This window comes from Dromiciops gliroides, chromosome X (assembly GCF_019393635.1).
Source record: "Dromiciops gliroides isolate mDroGli1 chromosome X, mDroGli1.pri, whole genome shotgun sequence".
Taxonomy (NCBI): domain Eukaryota; kingdom Metazoa; phylum Chordata; class Mammalia; order Microbiotheria; family Microbiotheriidae; genus Dromiciops; species Dromiciops gliroides.
Window position 1 is genome coordinate 35,615,528 of NC_057867.1, and position 15,717 is coordinate 35,631,244.

At 37.2% G+C, this 15,717-nt stretch overlaps 1 pseudogene; it reads right to left on the bottom strand.

Moving 5' to 3' along the window:
- Positions 1-13,587: 13,587 nt before the first annotated feature.
- The window catches only part of LOC122733926, a 66,835-nt pseudogene continuing 64,705 nt past the window's right edge, over positions 13,588-15,717 (bottom strand).

The window sequence follows — 15,717 nt, forward strand, 5'->3', positions numbered from 1 at the left end:
GCAGGAAGCAGTAGAGCGGGGCTTGGAATCTGGCTTTGCTACCTCCAATTCTGGTCTTCCTGTCATTGGACCATGTTCTTTTTTTTCCTTTTTTTTCCTTTTTTTTTTTTTTGGCGAGGCGATGAGGGTTAAGTGACTTGCCCAGGGTCACACAGCTACTAAGTGTCAAGTGTCCGAGGCTGGATTTGAACTCAGGTCCTCCTGAATCCAGGGCCAGTGCTCTATCCACTGCGCCACCTAGCTGCCCCCTTTCATTTTTGATGCTGGTAATTTGGTTTCTCCTATATTGATTGTTTCCTTAATTTTCAGGTTAACACTGTCTTACCTAATTGTATGATATGATTATGGATTTGAGTCAGATTAAACTCTGAGGATGGGGTCTGGAAGGTACCCAGCCCTGACCCAATATAGTTAGTTTAGAAGTTTATTGCTTGTCAAATTCTCACTGTCTCCTTTAAGTTTTATTGCCAATTATTTCTTTGACTTCCCAACATAGCCGAAGATAAATTTTAACCCTGTCATCCTTATTTTTAGAGACAGGGGCCTGGAGAGGGGAGTCAGTGGGAACTGTGAGATCTGAAACATCTGACTGTCACTCCCCTGTTTCCTCTTCCTTTGGTTTGACCTTGTTCCCCCTCCCCTTTTCCCCCTTGCTCCTGGAACACGTATGCATGTCTCCATACATGGATCACGAGCTGAGCACGCACCTTGGATGAGACAGGATTGGATGTTAGATTGTGAGCTCATCCACCCTAGGTGTACATGGGGACAGTCCTTTTCAAGATTACTATAAAAACCTAGAGGATTGGGCATATCTTTGCAAGACTTCAATGTGTAATTGGGTTTTGCCCGTCCTCATGAGGATGTAATAAATCTGTCTCTGCCTGACTTGGTGGTCTCCTCGAGTTATTTGGATAAACTGAAGCAGTTTCTCCCAAACATAATGATGGTGATGGAGGAGGCTAAAAAGGGTTAACAAACTAAGACTTGAGTAATTTATAGTAGCTAAAAGGGTTAACAAAAAAGAATATGCCAAAGACCCATAATGTTAGCATTAGCAATCGGAGAAGAAAAAGGGATCAGACGCCGGGGTCCTGAGCCTGGCTGGCTGAGCACAATCAGACAGGAAGTGCAGGGCTGGGGATCTCCACACACCATAAAGGCCTCAGAGTAAAAGCCCGGCCACACAGCACCTATACCCCGGCACAAGAAGCCCAAAACAGAGACCCTGGTGCCCCCAGAGCAGACCTCAACTTAAAGAATAAATAAATAAGCTGCAATAATGAGTAAGAAGCAAAAAAGAGCCCTCTCCATTGAGAGCTTCTATATCAATAGGGAAGAAGCCAACACAAACTCAGATGAGAACAATAGCCTCAAATTGTCTACATCTGAAGCCTCACAAGGGAAGGCGAATTGGTCTCAAGAACAAAAAGCCTTCCTGGAAGAGCTCAAAAAGGATTTTAAAAATCAATTGCAAGAGGTAGAAGAAAAAATGGGGAGAGAAATGAAAGCAAAACAAGAAAACTATGAAAAAAGAATCAGCAGCTTGGAAAAGGAAGCTGAAGAAAACAAAGCCTTAAAAAATTCATTTGGCCAAATGGAAAAAAAGCTACATAATCTCACTGAAGAAAACAATACCTTAAAAAATTCACTTAGCCAAATGGAAAAAAAGGTGCATAATCTCACTGAAGAAAACAATGCCTTAAAAATTAAAGTGGGACAGTTGGAAGATAAGGAATCCCTGAGACACCAAGAATCAGTCAAGCAGAATAAAAAAAAATGAAAAAATAGAAGAAAATGTGAAATACCTCATTGGAAAGACAACTGATCTGGAAAACAGATCAAGGAGAGACAATTTGAGAATCATTGGACTGCCTGAAAGCCATGACCAGAAAAAGAATCTAGACACCATATTCCAGGAAATTATTATGGAGAACTGCCCTGATATCATAGAATCAGAGGATAAAATCATCATTGAAAGAATCCACCGATCACCTCCTGAAAGAGACCCCAAAAGGAAAACTCCAAGGAATATTGTAGCCAAATTCCAGAATTATCAGGTGAAGGAGAAAATACTCCAAGCAGCCAGAAAGAAGCAATTTAAATATCATGGAGCCACAATCAGGATTGCTCAGGACCTGGCAGCTTCAACATTAAAGAACCGCAAGGCTTGGAATATGATATTCCGGAAGGCAAAGGAGCTTGGATTGCAGCCAAGAATCTATTACCCAGCAAAAATGTGCATTTTCTTTCAGGGGAAAAGATGGACATTTAATGACATTGGGGACTTTCAATCTTTCCTGGTGAAAAGACCAGAACTGAATAGAAAATTTGATCTCAACATACAAGACTCAAGAGAAGTTTAAAAAGGTAAACAGAGGGGGAAAAAAAGTTACCCTATTAGGTTAAACTGTTTATATCCCTACACAGGAAGATAATACTCATAACTCTTAAGAACTGTAAATGTATTTGGGAAGAGAGAAGGACTTTATATAGAGGGTATAAATATAAATTGTCTTTGATGTGATGATACAAAAGAATTAAGGGGTTAAAAAGGGAGTCTATGGGGAGGAGAGGAAAGGGGAGGTGGAATGGGATGAATTATATCATATGAAGAGGTGGAAAAAAACCTATTACAACAGAGGGAAAGAAAGGAGGGGGACATTGTTTCAACCCTATTCTCATTAGATTTGACTCAAAGAGGGAATAACATATACGTTCATTGGGATAAAGAAACTTAACTCATTCTTTAGGGAAGCAAAAAGGGAAGGGAAAGGGGGGGACTGATAGAAGGGAGGACAAAAGCAAGGGAGAAAAGGGTAAAGAAAAGAGAGGGGGGTGATAAAAAGGGAGGGCAGATCTGGGGAGGCAGGGGTAAGAAGTAAAACCTCAGTGAGGAGGAATAGGGTGAAAGAAGGGGGGGAAAGTACAAAGGGGGTAAATAGAATGGAGGGGAATAGACAGTCAGTAATAATAACTGTGAATGTGAATGGGATGAACTCTGCTATAAAACGGAAGCGAATTGCAGAGTGGATTAAAAACCAGAACCCTACAATATGCTGTTTACAAGAAACACATTTGAAGCAGAGAGATACACACAGAGTAAAGGTAAAAGGCTGGAGCAGAATATATTATGCCTCAGCTAAAGTAAAAAAGGCAGGGGTAGCAATCCTTATCTCAGACAAAGTGCAGGCAAAAATAGATCTCATTAAAAGAGATAAGGAAGGAAATTATATCTTACTTAAAGGTACTATACATAATGAAGTAATATCAATATTAAATATGTATGCACCAAGTGGTATAGCATCGAAGTTCTTAGAGAAGAAGTTAAATGAGTTACAAGAGGAATTAGACAGTAATACTATACTAGTGGGGGATCTGAATCTCCCCCTCTCAGAATTAGATAAATCTAGCCAAAAAATAAATAAGAAAGAAGTGAAAGAGGTGAATAGATTACTAGAAAAGTTAGACATGATAGATGTCTGGAGAAAATTGAATGGGGATAGAAAGGAATATACCTTTTTCTCAGCAGTACATGGCACATTTTCAAAAATTGACCATGTATTAGGGCACAAAAACATCATAGTCAAATGTAGAAAGGCAGAAATAGTAAATGCATCCTTCTCAGATCATGATGCAATAAAAATTACATGTAAGAAAGAGCCAGGGAAAAGTAGAATGAAAATCAATTGGAAACTAAATAATTTCATTCTAAAGAATGAATGGGCCAAACAAGAAATCATAGAAACAATCAATAACTTTATCCAAGAGAATGACAATAATGAGACAACATACCAAAATCTATGGGATGCAGCCAAAGCAGTGCTTAGGGGAAAATTTATAGCTCTAAATGCTTACATGAATAAGAAAGAGAAAGAGGAGATTAATGAATTGGGCATGCAACTTAAAAAGCTAGAAAAAGAACAAATTAGAAATCCCCAATTAGACACTAAATTAGAGATCCTGAAAATTAAAGGAGAAATTAATAAGATTGAAAGCAAAAAAAACCTATAGAATTAATCAATAAAACTAAGAGCTGGTTTTATGAAAAAACCAATAAAATAGATAAAATATTGGTTAATTTGATTAAAAAAAAAGAAAGAAGAAAACCAAATTACCAGTATCAAAAATGAAAAGGGTGATGTTACCACCAATGAAGTGGAAATTAAGTCAATAATCAGGAATTATTTTGCCCAACTGTATGCCAATAAATTTGACAATCTAAATGAAATGCATGAATATTTACAAAAATACAAACTGCCCAGGTTAACTGAAGAGGAAATAAAATCCTTAAATAAACCCATATTAGAAAAAGAAATTGAATAAGCTATTAATGAACTCCCTAAGAAAAAATCCCCAGGGCCAGATGGGTTTACGGGTGAATTTTACCAAACATTTAAAGAACAGTTAATTCCAATATTATACAAATTATTTGGAAAAATAGGTGAAGAAGGAGTTCTACCAAATTCGTTTTATGACACAAATATGGTGGTGATACCAAAACCAGGCAAAGCAAAAACAGAGAAAGAAAATTATAGACCAATTTCCCTAATGAATATTGATGCTAAAATCTTAAATAAGATATTAGCAAGGAGATTACAGCAAGTGATCACCAGGATAATACATTATGACCAGGTGGGATTTATACCAGGAATGCAGGGCTGGTTCAACATTAGGAAAACTATTAACATAATCAACCACATCAATAAGAAAACCAACCAAAATCATATGATTATCTCAATAGATGCAGAGAAAGCTTTTGACAAAATACAGCACCCATTCCTAATAAAAACACTAGAGAGTTTAGGAATAGGGGGAGCTTTCCTTAGAATAATAAACAGTATCTACTTAAAGCCATCAGCAAGTATTATATGCAATGGAGATAAATTAGAGGCCTTCCCAATAAGATCAGGGGTGAAACAGGGATGTCCATTATCACCCCTATTATTTAATATTGTCCTAGAAATGTTAGCATTAGCAATCAGAGAAGAGAAAGGAATTAAAGGAATTAGAATAGGCAAGGAGGAAACAAAACTATCACTCTTTGCAGATGATATGATGGTATACTTAAGGAATCCTCGATAATCAAGTCAAAAATTACTTGAAACAATTAACAACTTTAGCAAAGTAGCAGGATAGAAAATAAATCCACATAAATCATCAGCATTTCTATACATGACCAACAAAGTCCAGCAGCAAGAGATAGAAAGAGAAATTCCATTTAAAGTAACAGTAGATAATATAAAATACTTGGGAGTCTACTTGCCAAGACAAACCCAGGAACTCTATGAACACAACTACCAAACACTCTTCACACAAATCAAATCAGATCTAAATAATTGGAAAGATATCAATTGCTCATGGATAGGCAGAGCAGTGATAGTAAAAATGACAATACTGCCTAAATTAATTTACTTATTCAGTGCCATACCAATCAGACTACCTAAAAATTATTTTATACAGCTAGAAAAAATAATAACAAAATTCATCTGGAAAAACAAAAAATCAAGAATATCCAGGGAAATAATGAAAAAAAATTCACAGGAAGGTGGGTTAGCGGTACCAAACCTGGAGCTTTACTATAAAGCAGCAGTCATCAAAACTATCTGGTACTGGCTAAAAAATAGAGTGGTAGATCGATGGAATAGGCTAGAATCAGGAAATGCAGTAGTAAATGACACTAGTAATGTAGTGTTTGATAAACCCAAAGACTCCAGCTTCTGGGATAGGAACTCAGTATTTGACAAAAACTGCTGGGAAAACTGGAAGATAGTATGGCAGAAATTAGGCATAGACCAACATCTTACACCTTATACTAAAATAAGGTCAAAATGGATACACGATTTAGACATAAGAGGTGATACCATAGGTAAATTAGGAGAGAAAGGAATAGTGTACCTATCAGATCTTTGTAAAGGAGAACAGTTTTTGACCAAACAAGAGATAGAGTATATTATAAAATGCAAAATGGATGATTTTGATTATATTAAATTAAAAAATTTTTGTACAAACAGAAGCAATGCATCCAAAATTGGAAAGGAGGCAGAAAACTGGGAAACAATTTTTGAGGCCAGTGCTTCTGATAAACGCCTCATCTCTAAAATATATAGGGAATTAAATCAAATTTATAAGAATCCAAGTCATTCCCCAATTGAGAAATGGTCAAAGGATATGAACAGGCAGTTTTCTGATAAAGAAACCAAAGCTATCTATTCCCATATGAAAAAATGCTCTAAATCTCTAATGATTAGAGAGATGCAAATTAAAACAACTCTGAGGTACCACCTGACACCTATCAGATTGGCTAAAATGACAAAAAAGGAAGATAATAAATGTTGGAGAGGCTGTGGAAAAATTGGAACACTAATCCATTGTTGGTGGAGCTGTGAGCTGATCCAACCATTCTGGAGAGCAATTTGGAATTATGCCCAAAGGGCGATAAAGCTGTGCATACCCTTTGACCCAGCAATCCCACTTTTAGGTCTTTTGCCCAAAGAAATCATGGAAGGGGGAAAGGGACCCACATGTACAAAAATATTTATAGCTGCTCTTTACGTGGTAGCAAGGAATTGGAAGTTGAGGGGGTGCCCATCAATTGGGGAATGGCTGGACAAGTTGTGGTATATGAATACAATGGAATACTATTGTGCTGTAAGAAATGATGAGCAGGAAGAGTTCAGAGAAACCTGGAGGGTCTTACGTGAGCTGATGATGAGTGAGATGAGCAGAACCAGAAGAACATTGTACACAGTATCATCAACATTGAGTGTTGACCTACTGTGATGGACTATATTCTTCTCACCAATGCAATGGTACAGAAGAGTTCCAGGGAACTCATGATAGAAGAGGATCTCCAAATCCAAGAAAAAAAAAGAAAGAAAGAACTGTGGAGTATAGATGCTGATTGAACCATATTATTTCTTTTGTGTTGGGTGCTGTTGTTTTTTTTTTTTTCTATTTTGAGGTTTTGCATCACTGCTCTGATTTTTTCTCTTGTAACAGGATTAATGCAGAAATAGGATTAATGTTATTATGTGTATATATATGTGTGTGTATATATCTATATCTATATCTATATCTATATCTATATCTATATCTATATCTATATCTATATCTATATCTATATCTATATCTATATCTATATCTATATCTATATGTATAGAGATATATACACATAACCTATATCAGATTACCTGCTGTCTAGGGGAGGGGGGAGGGAGGGAGAAAAATCTGAAATTGTAAAGCTTGTATAAACAAAAGTTGAGAACTATCTTTACATGTAACAGAAAAAATAAAATACCTTATACATTAAAAAAAATAAAATAAAATAAAATCATAGGCAAAAAAAAAATCACTAGGTATTTCTAAGTTGAAAAAGACAACCACCACCACCTGCACTGCACAGTGGTTAGGGCAAAGGAATTTGAGTCAAAAGAACCTAAGCAGTACTCCTGCCTCAGTCACTTCCTGTTTGACCAGTGGCAAAGCACTAACTTCTCTAAGCTTCGGTTTATTCAACTATAAAATGAGGGTAATAAAAACAAAAAAATCAGATATTTGTTGGCAGAACCAAATGAGGTTACAAATGCAAAGAGCTTTACAAATCTTAAAACTCTACATAAATATGAAATAAAAGCATTATCGTTACTACTACTACTACTACCACCACCCCACCACCAACAACCCCTATCACCTACCCTACCGCCATTACCACCACTTTCTCCTGTTCAGGGAGACTGGTATCTCAGAGAATTCCAGACTCCTCTCTAGATTTCCTTTCTCTAGTGCTTAAATAATATATCATTTTATTCTAATTGTATTTGTGTGGGAGAGGGTGTAATTCTTTAAATATCAATAACTAAGTACCCCCACACCAACCATTTTCCCCCCTGACAGTTCTGATTATATCAAACCCACACTCAGAAAATTATACTGGCTCAGCTAATGTGGCACCCCATCCTTGGGGTGCTTTGGGGACTTTGTTGACTATCACCTCCTCCTACCTCCAAAGTTAGAGAGCTTCCCACATCTCCCAAAACAAATTGCACTTTATTTATATTTTATACATAATTATATATGTACATGTCTCCACCAAGAGCATCTAAAACCCTAGAAGGCAGAGGCTACAGAACCTAGTCTTTGGCCTCACTGGAAATACATGCTTGAGAAATACTGTACTTGTTGACCAACGTCATTGCTGTTTAGGAATATAGGACAGGCTTGCCCTGATATCTGCTGGCCTGAAAGAAAACTGCAGCATAAGAAAAAGTAGAGGCCAGAAAATAGTTCCTCCAGTGTTCTGTCCATCTCCCATCTAAATCCTAGTATTACATTCAGACCCATTCTAAACCATATCTTTATTTGATTTTATCATGTTACAATCCAGTCTCTATGAAAACAGGCAGAACAGAGCCAAATGAAATCTTTCAGTGTAAATAGGAATTCAGAATAAATCATCAAGACTCAAAAGGACCTATTTCACTCTTAATCCTGTCACAGAAGAAATGATGCAGGTTAAGACTAAATAGAAGTAGAGAAAACATTGTACAGGTTCAGCCTCTAGTGCACCTGGTCCCAGGGTGAAGTATAAACGTTGCCCATTCACAACAGTAAAACTTTGGAGAAAGCAATACATGAAAATGGTCAGTCTTTGCTTTGGAGGAATTTTGTAAAATAAAAATTGTAGTGCGTGAGGAAAAATGACTGCTACAATAATATTCAGGAACTCAGAGGTGGTGATGTGTAAAAGCCTCCTTTACTGTCATTCTCCAGAGAATGGGCAACCCAATATGCAGCTGGTCGTAGCCCAGAATAGAGGCTCAAAGGTCCTGTTTTATCCCCTAGTTCCTAGCATGAATGGACCCTCCCCTTTTTCATCACTAATTGATTACTCAAGGGTTACAATCTACACATAAAGACTGGCTAATCAGAACACAGTATTCAGAATCCAGGACTGGTGCTCTATCCACTGAGCCACCTAGCTGCCCCCTACTACCATATTCTTATTGAGAGGAGACCCTCATTTCCTCACAAGTGGCAGTCTAGTAGGCCTGGGTTCAGTTAGTGAGACTCTGACCCTGAGGAGTACAATCTGCCCATGGAGAAATATGGTTGATAAACTTGCTGAGGTCAGTTAGAGATTACTCTTTCCTTGGAAAAGCAAAATAGTTAATTAATAGTGGTTAGTTAAATAGATAACAAAGCAGACATGTCACAGACACCCAGAAAGTTGGGGGCCCTTAAATTTATAGCGTGAGCCTTGTCTCTAAAATCTCTAAGTCTGACAAAGAAAAGAAATAGCAAAGTCTCCAAGTTGTAAGGAAATAGGTTTATTGAGATAGGGATCTCCTGTCTCACAATAAAACCAGCCTCAGGTCTAGGACCCAAAGACCCTGAGAAGTACCAGTCTCAGACTCTTATACCCAAATAAGGCTTAAGTGCTTATATACCCTACTATTTTTAGACAAAATTCTATTATAGCATCTTTTGAGCATAATCCAAAAAGTACAGAACATGATCTAAATGGTATAGATATGAAACATTGGGACAAAGTCATCATCAAACAAGTCATGTATCCGCAGTCCAAATTGTCTGGCAGCTAGCCAATTTAGTCATGCTCTTCACCAAATTCTCAAGGTCAAACAATCCCTAATGCTGATTGGTTCTTTCATCTTAGAAGATACTATTTTAGTACCTCATTGACCATTTAATCATAATGTATAAGGACCTGTTATGGCCAAAGGGCTATAAAACCATAGTAATACTACTACTAGGTCATTATCCAAAAAGAGATAAAAAACAAAAAAGTTGAATTAGAAATTGAGGAGATGCCCATCAATTGGGGAATGGCTGAATAAACTGTGGGATGAGATTATGATGGAACACTATTGTACTATAAGAAAAGATGAGTAAGATGCTATTAGAAAAACCTGGAAAGATTTACATGAACTGATGCAAAGTGAAATGTACTGTATACAAAGTAACAGCAATATTGTAAGATGATCAACTGTGAATGACTTAGCTATTTTCAGCAATACAACGATCCAAGACAACTTTCAAGTACTTATGAAAAATACAATCCACCTCCAGAGAAAGAACTGATGGTGTCTGAATACAGATTGAAGCATAATTTTTTTTGTTCCTTTTTCTTAAGGTTTTCTTTTCTGGTCTGTTTTCTTTCAAAACCTGACTAATGTGGAAATGTTTTGCATGACTATACATGTAGAGCTTATATTGAATTGCTTGCATTCTTAAGAGGGGGAGGTGCGGAGGGAGGAAGAGAACTTGGAACACAAAGTTTTAAAAATTGACATAAAATTGTTTTTACATGTAATCTGGGGAAAAATAAAATTCTTATATCAAAAATAAAATAAAAAATAAATATAAAAAGAATGTGCATTTCTCTAATCAATAGTGATTTACAGCATTTTTTCATATGACAATAGATAACTTTGATTTCTTCATCTGAAAACTGCCTGTTCTTATTCTTTGACCATTTCTCAATTGGAGAATGACTTGTATTCTTATAAATTTGATTTAGTTCTCTATATATTTTAGAAATGAGGCCTTTATCAGAAACACTGACTGTGAAAATTGTTGCTCAGTTTTCTGCTTTCTTTCTAATCTTGGCTGCATTGCTTCTGTTTGTATAATTTTTTTTTAAAAATTAATGTAATCATAATCATCCATTTTGCATTTTATAATATTCTCTATTTCCTATTTGGTCATAAATTCTTCTCCTCTCCATAGATCTGAGAGGTAAACAATTCCTTTCTGTCCTAATTTGTCTATGGTATCACTCTTTGTGTCTAAATCATGTACCCATTTTGACCTTATTTTGCTATACATTGTAAGATGTTGGTCTATGCCTAGTTTCTGCCATATTATCTTTCAGTTTTCCCAGCAGTTTTTGTCAAATAGTGAGTTCTTATCCCAGAAGCTAGAATTTTGGGGTTTATCAAACAGTAGATTGCTATAGTCATTTACTGCTGTCTCTTGCGCCTAACCTATTCCACTGATCCACCACTCTATTTCTTAGCCAGTACCAAATAGTTTTGATGACTGCCACTTTATAGAATAGCTTTAGATTTGGTATGGCTAGCCCGCCTTCCTGTGCATGTTTTTCCCACTGGTTCCCTTGATATTCTTGACCTTTTGTTCTTCCAGATGAATTTTGTTATTATTTTTTCTAGCTCTATAAAATAATTTTTAGGTAGTCTGGTTGGAATGGCACTGAATAAGTAAATAAATTTGGGTAGAACTGTCATTTTCATTATATTAGCTCAGCCTATCCATAAGCAATTGATATTTTCCCAATTATTTAGAGCTGATTTTGTTTGTGTGAAAAGTATTTTGTAATTGTGTTCATAGAGTTCCTGGGTTTGTCTTGGCAGGTAGACTCCCAAATATTTTATATTGCCTACAGTTATTTTATTTGGTTTTTTTGTTTGTTTGTTTGTTTTTTGTTTTTTAGTGAGGCAATTGGGGTTAAGTGACTTGCCCAGGGTTACACAACTAGTAAGGGTTAAGTGTCTGAGGCCGGATTTGAACTCAGGTACTCCTGACTCCAGGGCCGGTGCTCTATCCACTGCGCCACCTAGCTGCCCCTACAGTTATTTTATTTGTTTAATTGGATGTGGTACCTAATGCTTTTGATCCCATCTATGGGGGAGGTTAAGATTGGTGGATCCCTTTTTTGTTTTTGTTTTTGTTTTTGCAGGGCAATGAGGGTTAAGTGACTTGCCCAGGGTCACACAGTGTCTCCAGTTATTTTAAATGGAATTTTTCTTTCTATATCTTACTGCTGAGGTTTGTTGGTCATGTGTAGGAATTCTGATGATTTATGTGGATTTATTTTATATCCTACAACTTTGCTAAAGTTGTTAATTGTTTCACAAACTTTTTAAATTGGTTCTCTATGATTCTCTAAGTATACCATCATATCATCTGCAAAGATTGAGTTTTGTTTCCTCCTTGCCTATTTTAATTTCTTTTTCTTCTATTATTGCTAAAGAAATAGTTTACATTCTAATGGGGTTTGACAACACATAAAAGGAAACTGAAATAAGATAGGGGAGGTAGCCACAGAGAAAAGGTGGACAATGCCTAATTACCTTAACTTAATTCCTATGTTTAGAATGGGGCAAAGGCCATAAAAGATGTATAATCCTGGTTCCCTAGTTCCCTGGTTCCCTCTCCTTACAAAATTGTATTTGAGGTAGGAGACTCCATCAGATGCTAACTCAAAATTGACAGGCTTGGTGATTTGTGTCTCAATTTGACTTTCCAGACTCCTTGGAACTTGTGAGAATTGGAATGACACCCCCTGCTGGGAGGAATATAGTGAGCTCTGGCCTGAAAAGAAACCATGTGACTTTAGCTTCTGGAAGTGACCTTTTCTGGGGTTTCGAAGGTCAATTTGTCATCAGGAAGTGAAGTTTGCTTGTGGGTCCTGTCAATCAGTGTTACCAGCCAATTAGCTTGGAGCTGTGTGTGTGTGTGTGTGTGTGGATGGCCCTGTTTCCAGCCCTGTTTCTGGTTTCTCAGCAGGCTTTGGCAAGAAGCCTCAGAAGCATTGGTTTGGGGGTTGGCAGGGGAGGCAGATTAGGGAGAGCAGGCAGATCTAATTCTTTATCCACGTGTTTCTCTTTACTAACCCCTAATATAATTTAATAAATACTTAATGCCCAAAGATTGGTGCTATACGTTTTCTAATTTAAGGCGATCACTCATTAGATTTTAGACATCATAGCTAGAATTTTAGCCCCCTTACAAACTGAAAGGCATAAGAAAGGCATTTGACCTGCATCTTGTACCATGCAAGATGAAGTTTCCCTGGCATTTGTGAGCCACCTTTGATTTCTACAAGCTGCCTCTCCTGTCCTTCTAAGATTCTGGTGTAATGCAGTAGAAGGATGGTGAAAGTTGAAAATGATGAGATGCTTGCTACTAGCCATGCTGTGTTTCCTGAACATGAAAGAACAGAGGAAGAATAGACAGCAGAGACCAAAGGCTGAAATCCTTAGCTGCAGCCAAAGTTGTCAGAATTCATTCCTTTTAGGATCTTCCCCCTTCTTCAGCCCTCCCCCATGATCCATGTCTTCTCTGTCCTATTATAAACAAAGAATATTATGTGGTCACCAAAGCCTTGTCTGTTGTGAGTAATGCTGGTGTACAACAAAATTTGGTGAAAAGTTATAATCCTTTTGGGGAGACAGGAAACACAGTCTGACTGCATTGAGGACCGAAGTAGAAAGCAGGGCAGAGAGGAAGGAAAGGCAGATGCAGATCTAATGTGTAACACCAACATATGATAAAGATATACTAACAACAACTCACTAGGTATGTCCAAATTAAAAACAAAACAGCAAGTACCTGAGCTGCACAGAGGGCATAGGACTTTGAGTCAAAAGGACCTAAGTTGGAGTCCTGCCTCAGACACTCCCCTGTTTCACCATGGGCAAATCACATAACTTCTCTATGCCTTAGTTTACTCAAATATAAAATGAGGGTTAAAAAAAGCACCAAAATCAGAGGTTTGTTGGGAGAACCAAATGAGGTAACATATGCAAAGGGCTTTAAAAACCTTCAAACACTGTATAAATATGAACTATAATCCTCATCATTACTACTGCCACTACAAACACCACTACCACTACCATCACTACTTTTACCACGTCGAGGACGACTACTACTACTACTAGTGGTAGTCTTCGTCTTTGTCTTCATCATAGTAGTGCTATGTGAATGATAAGTATTATCATTCCCTACTACCACAACTATCATAACCACTACCATTACTACTGCTGCTGCTTCTACTGCCGAGGAGATAAGAACAGCAAGTTATAGTTGGAATTGAGTGAGCCACACTGACTCCATCTTGTGACTCAATTTCAGAGCTAGCTCAGTTCCCTTGGATCTTGTTCAAGTGATGTTTTCTGAGAAAAATGAATTCAATTATGGAACGTGTAAAAAAACACATTGTTTGAACAGTTCATATTTATGCCTTTGTGGCTGGGAATCTGGACCACTTCTACCTGCTGCTCAGAAACCTTGAACCAAGAACCTAGGTTATGCTTATACAAGGAGTTTTCTCATAGTTAAACATCTCAAGAAACCCATGAGTCTGATTTCAAAAGTCAATCAGTTATTGTTTCCATGTTTTTTGTTGGTTTTTTTTGGTGAGGCAATTGGGGTTAAGTGACTTGCCCAGGGTCACAGAGCTAGTAAGTGTCAAGTGTCTGAGGCCAGATTTGAACTTGGGTCCTCCTGACTCCATGGCCGCTGCTCTATCTACTGCACCATCTAGTTGCCCTCCATGTTCTTTTGATTGAATAAAGACACTTGGTGGAGTGGGGGTGGGGGAATGGGACACCACTTTTTTTTATTTTAGGGAATTTTACCTGTTCACTCTCCTCCTCCAAACTTGGAAAGTCCCTAATCTTTCCTCTAATTAGAAATCATGGGGCAGCTAGGTGGTGCAGTGGATAAACCACCAGCCCTGGATTCAGGAGGACCTGAACTCAAATCTGGCCTCAGACACTTGACACTTACTAGCTGTATAACCCTGGGCAAGGCACTTAACCCTCATTGCCTCGTAAAAAAAAAAAAAAAGAAAAAAAGAAATCAGACTACCTAATTTTGTATCCTGTTAACTGTTTTCTCTTAATTAGCTGGTTTGATTTGATTAGTTTATTTTAATTCACAACACTCTCTCTTCCCCTGTATTCAAGTTCCAGTGCCAAAGGTAAAAAAAAAAAAGTCCTGGTACTGATCTGTTAAGAAACTAAGGGTTGTAATTTTAATGGAGATAATCTATGAGCTTTTCCAGTAAGGTCAGGTGTGAAACAAGAATGCCCACTTTCACCAATATTTTTTAATACTGTATTGGAAATCCTAGCACTAGCAATAAGTGTAGAAAAAGAAATAGAAGGAATCTGAGGAGAGAATGAGGCAATAGAACTATCTCTTTTTGCAGATGATATGATGATATACTTGGAAAATCACAAAGACAACTAAAAAGTTAATTGAGGGGCGGCTAGGTGGCACAGTGGATAGAGCACCGGCCCTGGAGTCAGGAGTACCTGAGTTCAAATCCGGCCTCAGACACATAACACTTACTAGCTGTGTGACCCTGGGCAAGTCATTTAACCCTAACTGCCTCACTAAAAAAAAAAAAAAGTTAATTGAAATAATTAATAATTTCGACAAAGTAGCACGATATAAAGTAAGCCCACATAAATCGTCAGCATTTCTATATATCACCAACGAAATACTGTAAGAAGAGCTAGCTAGAGATAATCCATTTATAATAACATTTATAATGACTAGACATTATAAAATACCTAGGAATATACCTAAACAAAACCAATATCTATATGAACAAAACCATAACAAAATTTGTGGGTTTTTTGTTTTTTTGTTTTGTTTTGTTTTGTTTTGTTTTGTTTTTTGCAGGGTAATGGGGGTTAAGTGACCTGCCCAGTGTCACACAGCTAGTAAGTGTCAAGTGTCTGAGGCCGGATTTGAACCCAGGTACTCCTGAATCCAGGGCCGGTGCTTTATCCACTGCACCACCTAGCCGCCCCACCATAACAAAATTTGAACCCAAATAAAATCACATTTAAATAAGTGGAGAAATATAAATTGTTCATGGGGAGGTAGGACCAATATAATAAAAATGACAGTTTTACAAAAATTAATCTACATATTCAATGC